General features: G+C 33.5%; 1 pseudogene; it reads left to right on the forward strand.

Moving 5' to 3' along the window:
- Nucleotides 1–508: 508 nt before the first annotated feature.
- On the forward strand, nucleotides 509–4,445 carry LOC108760983 (probable multidrug resistance-associated protein lethal(2)03659; annotated as a pseudogene).
- Nucleotides 4,446–7,018: the final 2,573 nt, after the last annotated feature.

Consider the following 7,018-nt stretch of genomic DNA (forward strand, 5'->3'; position numbering starts at 1 on the left):
GTTCCATGGCGAATTAGGTAATTGGCGTTGGTGAAACCGGCCCAAATAATTTTTACGAAAAGCACGCACGCTTAGCGCTTTTTTTTACCTTTTTTTAAAAAGGTAAGCTTGTATAAATAACAAGGAACTGTACTATTTGTTAATAATTACAGTAATATGAATATAATCAACAGCAAGTCTGTATATCATTCTTATTATCTTCGTGATATATTTCAATCTCTGCGTTCCTATTTAATTAACTGTGATGAAAAATCAGTGTGTGCTTTTCGCACACACTAATTCAATTAGAAATATCTTAAATTATGGAAAAATATTAGTTCTGAAAATTTAAAATTATTAGTATAGATAATTATTATAATATAATTAAATAACGAGTTTTATGTAATTTAAAAAAAAACGCATGTCTCGAAATCGTCATATTTTTTTTATCTTGGAATAATTTTAGATTTTAACAATAAATTATAGTTAACAGTTAATTTATGTTAATCGTTAATTTCAGATGACTGAGATGCAAACGGTAGGCAATGTTTCCGGCAAAGTATTCACTGGTTATCTCCGTGCTGTAAGTGGCAACTGGTGCGTTATATTCATAGTAGCCATGCTTAGCGTAGCGACACAATTAGCGGCTAGCGATTTCTTTCTTACGAATTGGGTTAATAAAGAAAGACTTCACGTAAGTGTATCACTAGACGCTAAGTGTTGTTAAAATAATCGGCGAATTGAGGGTGTAATCGCTTTTGCAAGAGATTTGAGAAGTGTAAAATTTTACAATAAAGAGTACTTTAGTAATATTTTTTACGTTAGGTTTCAGATAGGTACTTTTTATGTAGATAAAGCAAATAATATAGGTACTTATTGATATAAATTGTTATATTAAAAATAATATAATTAATATTTAGTTTATCATGTCATTTTTAATCCCAGCTTTGCTCAAAATTTTGAAGTTTGTGTCAATTTTGATTTAAATAAAGAGGATTTAAATGAATTATTATTATTGTTATAAAGAATAAAGTTACAAATTTTAATAACTTAGTTCCATTAATTTAGCTTACTACTAAATCAAAATTTCAATGCTTTAAAATTAAACCACGAAACATTCGAAGATAATTTTGTTCTTAAAGAACGTATGAGAAGAAAAATGTTCCTGTAGAAAGATTGCAGAAAAACATGAATTTTATGTCGAACTTAAAATTTAAAATAAACTTGCAACTACAATTATTTTTCTTTCCACATTAAAAATATATTATTAATTACGTATACAATTCCTAGATGAATCAAACGGAAGATGGCATTGTGGAAGACGTTCCTCCAAGAAGTTTCCTTACTCGCATGGAGTACATTTACATCTACAGTCTACAGTGGCCTAATCGTGCTGACAATCGGCATCATCCGCTCATGGGCTTTCTTCTGGATGTGCTTGCGGGCCTCAATGCGCTTGCACGATCGTATGTTTCGCAGCATTAGTCGCGCCACTATGCGATTCTTCAATACCAACACGTCGGGACGTGTACTCAATCGCTTCTCCAAGGACATGGGCGCGGTAGACGAGATGCTGCCCATCGCGTTTATTGATTCTATCCAGATTGGTATGTCGCTGGTAACCGCCATCATCGTGATCGCTATCGCAAACGTGTGGCTGCTGATACCTACGGTGATTGCCAGCATTGTCTTTTATTACCTAAGAATCTTTAGATAGAGAAGAGCGTTAAGCGTCTCGAAAGCATCAGTAAGTATTTTCAGCTTATCTTTCTAGAATAGAGACAGCTTCCTAGATAGAATAAGATAGATTCGATCGCAGATTGAAGTCAAGTCTCTTGAATTGACGATGGATGTCAATTCTTCGACTAAAGTGAATGGAATTTATAACTTTCTTTAGCCCGTTCGCCGATCTTCGCTCATCTGAGCGCGACTCTTCGAGGACTATCGACGATCCGTGCGTTTGAAATGGAAGCGACTCTTACGAAGGAGTTCGATAATTATCAGGATATCCATTCGTCTGCGTGGTACATCTTCATCGCTTCCTCCCGCGCCTTTGCCTTCTGGGTGGATGCTTTTTGCTTACTATATATCACGCTGGTCACACTGAGCTTCCTTGTGATGGACAACGGCTTTACGTATGGCGGATACGTAGGCCTAGCAATCACGCAGAGTATCAATCTTACTGGGAGATTACACTGGTGCATGCGCCAGAGCACCGAGGTGGAGAACCAGATGGACTCGGTAGAGCGTATCCTTGAATACAAGTATCAATTATCTTTATTAATTGTCTTACTTTATTGAAATATGAGTTACCACTTATTTTATACTATTTCAATTACAATTTTCAATATATTGAAATTTTTTTTAAGTAAACACAGGATTTAATTATCTACCGATTTAGTGATCTATTTACATTATAAATCTCATACTCAAATATTATTCCATTACTGACCGCATATTATAAATTCTTAAATTCCTAAATTTCTTAAATTTCTTTAAACCTTGAAATTTTAGATCTTGTAGCGTCGAATTTGTAAATTTTCTAATTCTTGATTTAAATTTTTTGGATATTTTTATTATCCAAATTTTATAATATTTTTTATTATCAATATTTTTTCGTCTATCTAGATGAACAAATTTGTAAGTTTTATGAAAAATTGCAGATATTTCTAAAGCAGTCTAATTTCTTTAGATTATTAAAATAACGTTTAATTTATATTTTCTGCTTCGATCTTTTTCCAGCGGTGTGGACAGCGAGCCTCTTCTCGAAAGTGTTCTCGATAAAAAGCCCAAGTCCGATTGGCCACAAGAAGATAAGACCAAGTTCAAGAACGTGTTTCTGCGCTATGCGCTTTTAGAGCCGGCAGTGCTCAAGAACCTCAGCTTCGTCATCTTTCCGCGGGAGAAAATCGGCATCGTCGGCAGAACCGGTGCCGGCAGGTCATCCCTGATTCAGGCGCTCTTCCACCTGGCCGATGTTGATGGTCTGATCGAGATCGATGAAGTCGACACAAACCAGATAGGTCTACACGATCTGCGTTCCAAGATCAGCATTATTCCGCAGGAACCGTTTCTGTTTTCTGGCAACCTAAAGCGGAACCTCGATCCGTTCGACTTGTATGCGGATGAACCGCTGTGGCGAGCGCTAGAGGAGATCGAGCTGAAGGAGATAGGCCTGGAGGCCCATATCAATGAAGGCGGCTTCAATCTTAGCGTCGGCCAGAGGCAGTTGGTCTGCCTAGCGCGAGCCATTGTGAAGAATAATCCAATACTCGTACTGGATGAGGCGACCGCGAACGGATGAACTCATTTAGACCACGATCAGGAGGAAGTTCGAGAAGTGTACGGTACTGACGATCGCTCATCGATTTAACACTGTCATGGACAGCGATCGCATTTTAGTAATGGACGCTGGTAACGCAGTGGTGAGTCAATTCTTTTTTATAATCTTATTTTTTCGTATATTTTTTCGATAACGTAAACTATTGTAAACTATTGAATCTAAGTAGGTTGAATATAAGTAGATTACGAAATTTTTCTTTTATTTATAATTATGGGAATCAATGCAACTATGATCGTCATTTATCGTCAACATTTTTGTTACACATTTTTAAATTTCTTTTTCTAAATTATTGTATTTATTTTTAATTTTTAAAAGCATATAAATTCATATGTCTATTTTATGAGTTCTTCAAATTTTTGCTTAATTATTTTCGCGCTCTTTCTTGGAGTAAAATTTTATTCCAAAAGAGTTAAAATATTTCCACTATTGAAAAAGTGTAAAAAATTTGCGCTCTCGAATAAGATAATAGATTTTCACTCTTTTGGAGTGAGAATCACTCCAAAGGAAAATAATCTCATTCTTTTCTTGGATTGAATTTACTTTAAGAAAAGAGTGAAAATCTGCCACTCTTATTCAATGGTGTAATTTTTTTACTTTTTTTTAATAGTGGCAGTATTTTAACTCTTTTGGAGTGAGATTTCACTCCAAAAATTTAGAGAATGGTGTTTTATTGAAGTAAATTTGTTTGAATGCGTTATTTAACTGTTGGAGGATTGCAAAATGGTGGGTACGTTTACATAATGCTCATAATTTTTAATATGAAAGTGCTGATAGTTCCATTTTTTGTTCTGCGACGTAATCCATCAGTAGAAACGATTATTTTCATTATTATGTAACGTAAGTGTTTATGCGCTGCATGTATCAAATAAAAGATATATGTAGGTAGTTTTTGTACACGAGAATGCATCGTAAATTACAAGCTTTTTCTTCAAAGTTGGACTTTTATCGTGTGCAGGAATTCGATCATCCCCACGTGCTGCTGCAGAAGGAGACAAGCTATCTAAAGAGCATGGTGCAGGAAATCGGCACGGCGATGGCAGAGGCTCTGGCCGACGTTGCCCGCAACTGCTACGAGAATCGCGTTTTGATGCATCCGCTGTGTTAACTTTTCGCAATTTTATGTGACAAACATCAGTGATAGACCACTCCGTCGATTTTTTACGAGCAGTTCTTAGACTAATTCTTTAAATTTGAAAAATAAGAGGAAAAGTGCAATGTGGATGAAATTCAGTCCGAGAATAGATTAATCGTTTTTCTACGAGTTCTATCTAGCTGTACTTTTTATTTTAGTAATAAACGAATTCTTTGTCACTTCAACGTTAAGCGCGATTATCGCCAATGTATTTCAATTAAGCCGTGTATACACCTAGCGAACGACTGATTGAACAGCAAATGCAAAAGTTTGTGTTGTTATTTGTTACATAAAAGTTGCATAAGTTTAACTGTTATGTGCAACGGACATAAAATCTGATCGAATGCTAGTATTCGGTGGAATCAAGAAAAAGAATAAATTACTTACTACAAACACGAATGTCTGAATATTTGCGTTTGGTGTTCGTTTGCTAGGTGTGTATGCAGCTTTATGCAACAAGCAATCAATAAAGATTGTAGATTGCAACCCAACATGAATTTTTTAAATGTAACCTCCCCTTTTTTTATTAGATATTCTTGTAGCTTATCTCTAGAGCTTTCCAAAACACTATAATTAAGTTCATTTTCATTAAGTACTTTGCGAGTTATAAGGCTTGTAATTATTGTATTACTATGTCATTTTAGTATCAGCTCGAAATATTTCATCAGGAAGAATAAAATTGAAACTATTGGGTCACCGGTATATTTTATCGTCGGCTAACTACCATAAACAGAGTATAAACACTTCTAGGAAGCAATTTCTTGTATATATTGTATTTACATCACCATGGTGATAAAAATGTGACGCAAGTCAGAAATTAAAAATACAGGCCCGTATTCAGAACGCGTTTTTATCGATAAAAGCGCACTTTTATCTCTGAAATTCTATAATATACGTGACGTAAAGTATAGTATGTTAGCGTGCTAACATCGTTATAAGCGCGTTCTGAATACGGGCCATTGTATTTTAATTTTAAAAACATGTAACGTTGTTTTAAAAAAGACATATAATTGCATACCCAGTATAAATATGAAAAAAGATAAATTATGCATACCCATAAAGAAGCATTTTGGAACATTTCAGTAACATTGCAACAACGTTACAATGTTGCCGAAATGTTTCCAAATATTTGTTACTCACTGGATATTCATTACTGTAATTAAAATATCGTCTCAATTAAAAATTTTAAAAGCTCTATTAAAGAATAAAGATTACTAGTTTTGAGATATGTCATTCTTTCTTTAACACAATAATATAAATATATTTTCTGTTACTAAATCATAAATTAAAATTAAAATTTCGTGTAATATCTGTGATTATAATATTTAATAAACATAACATATATATTTATAACATGAAGAGAAAAAATAAAACATTTTAAGAACATAACACACAAATATGCCTTCTTATGCGAGTATCAATAAGCGAGGTGGCAGTCGTTGAGGTTGGCAATCGTCGGACGAGTTTATTAGTCTCTCCATCGCAATTTAGTTAATTTAATTCGATTTTGAAGAGATTTTTCTCAAGAATATTGATAATCGTTATAGCTAGAATTGACGGGTCGAGAGAATTGTATTTGGCACATAAGTTAGTAGATAGAAGATAGATTTTTATACTCATTGTAAATATTCTGATAAATACGTGTAAAGAGTGTAAAGGAAAGAACGAATCACATCACAACAGCGGGTCCATAATTCGTATATTCTTATTGCCTTGCTTTGTCGAAGCCACAGTGCATATCTGTGGATTTGTAAGTGCATAAAATGTAATATATTATTTTATCAGCAACATGGAATCATTGTCGATAAATTAACCTTAAATAATTTATCCTTAAATAAAAATTATTCAAAATGTATACTTATAATTTATTTAATCAATCTTATAATATTTTTTTAGAAAAAAATCGCAAAAGTTTCTGGAAATAATTGGAAAATTTACAAAATAATATATATATTCTTGTCTTATGTACATATAGTTGTATGTAATATATGTCAATTTTTTATATAATTTTATATTTGCATTTATTATATTTTCTACCTACATATAATTATACAAGATATATTTTTTCCCGAACTGTGCGTATAACTTCAATATATAAAATATTTTATTAAAGTTATCAGCTTCAACTCAAGTCGACACGAGTCGTTAGAAGTCATGTGAGTAAAAATTGAACCACTCACTTCCTGTGTTAAATAACTTAGCTTCTTGTTCCTTACATTGCACAGAAGTAGATAGGAGTTTGTTACAGTTAGCGAAAGATACTAGGGTTTTTTTAAGGGATATGAACGATAGGGTGATTTTTACTCGCGTGGATAAGGGGAATATGACAGTAACATTAGATAGACAAATGTACATTTCCAAGGTAAATGAAATGCTTCAAGATATCAATACTTATGAGGTAGTTGTAAAGGATCCAACGAGGCGAAATGAATGGTTACGGGCTTACGCGCTTTATTAGTTAGGTAGAAAGAAAAGAAGTATATATCTGATTCCACATATAGAGGTTTGTTATGTAATGACGGGATACTTCCGATGGCCTACGCTCTTCCGAAGATACATAAGCA

The sequence above is a fragment of the Trachymyrmex cornetzi genome, unplaced genomic scaffold (assembly GCF_001594075.2).
Source record: "Trachymyrmex cornetzi isolate Tcor2-1 unplaced genomic scaffold, Tcor1.1 scaffold232, whole genome shotgun sequence".
NCBI lineage: Eukaryota > Metazoa > Arthropoda > Insecta > Hymenoptera > Formicidae > Trachymyrmex > Trachymyrmex cornetzi.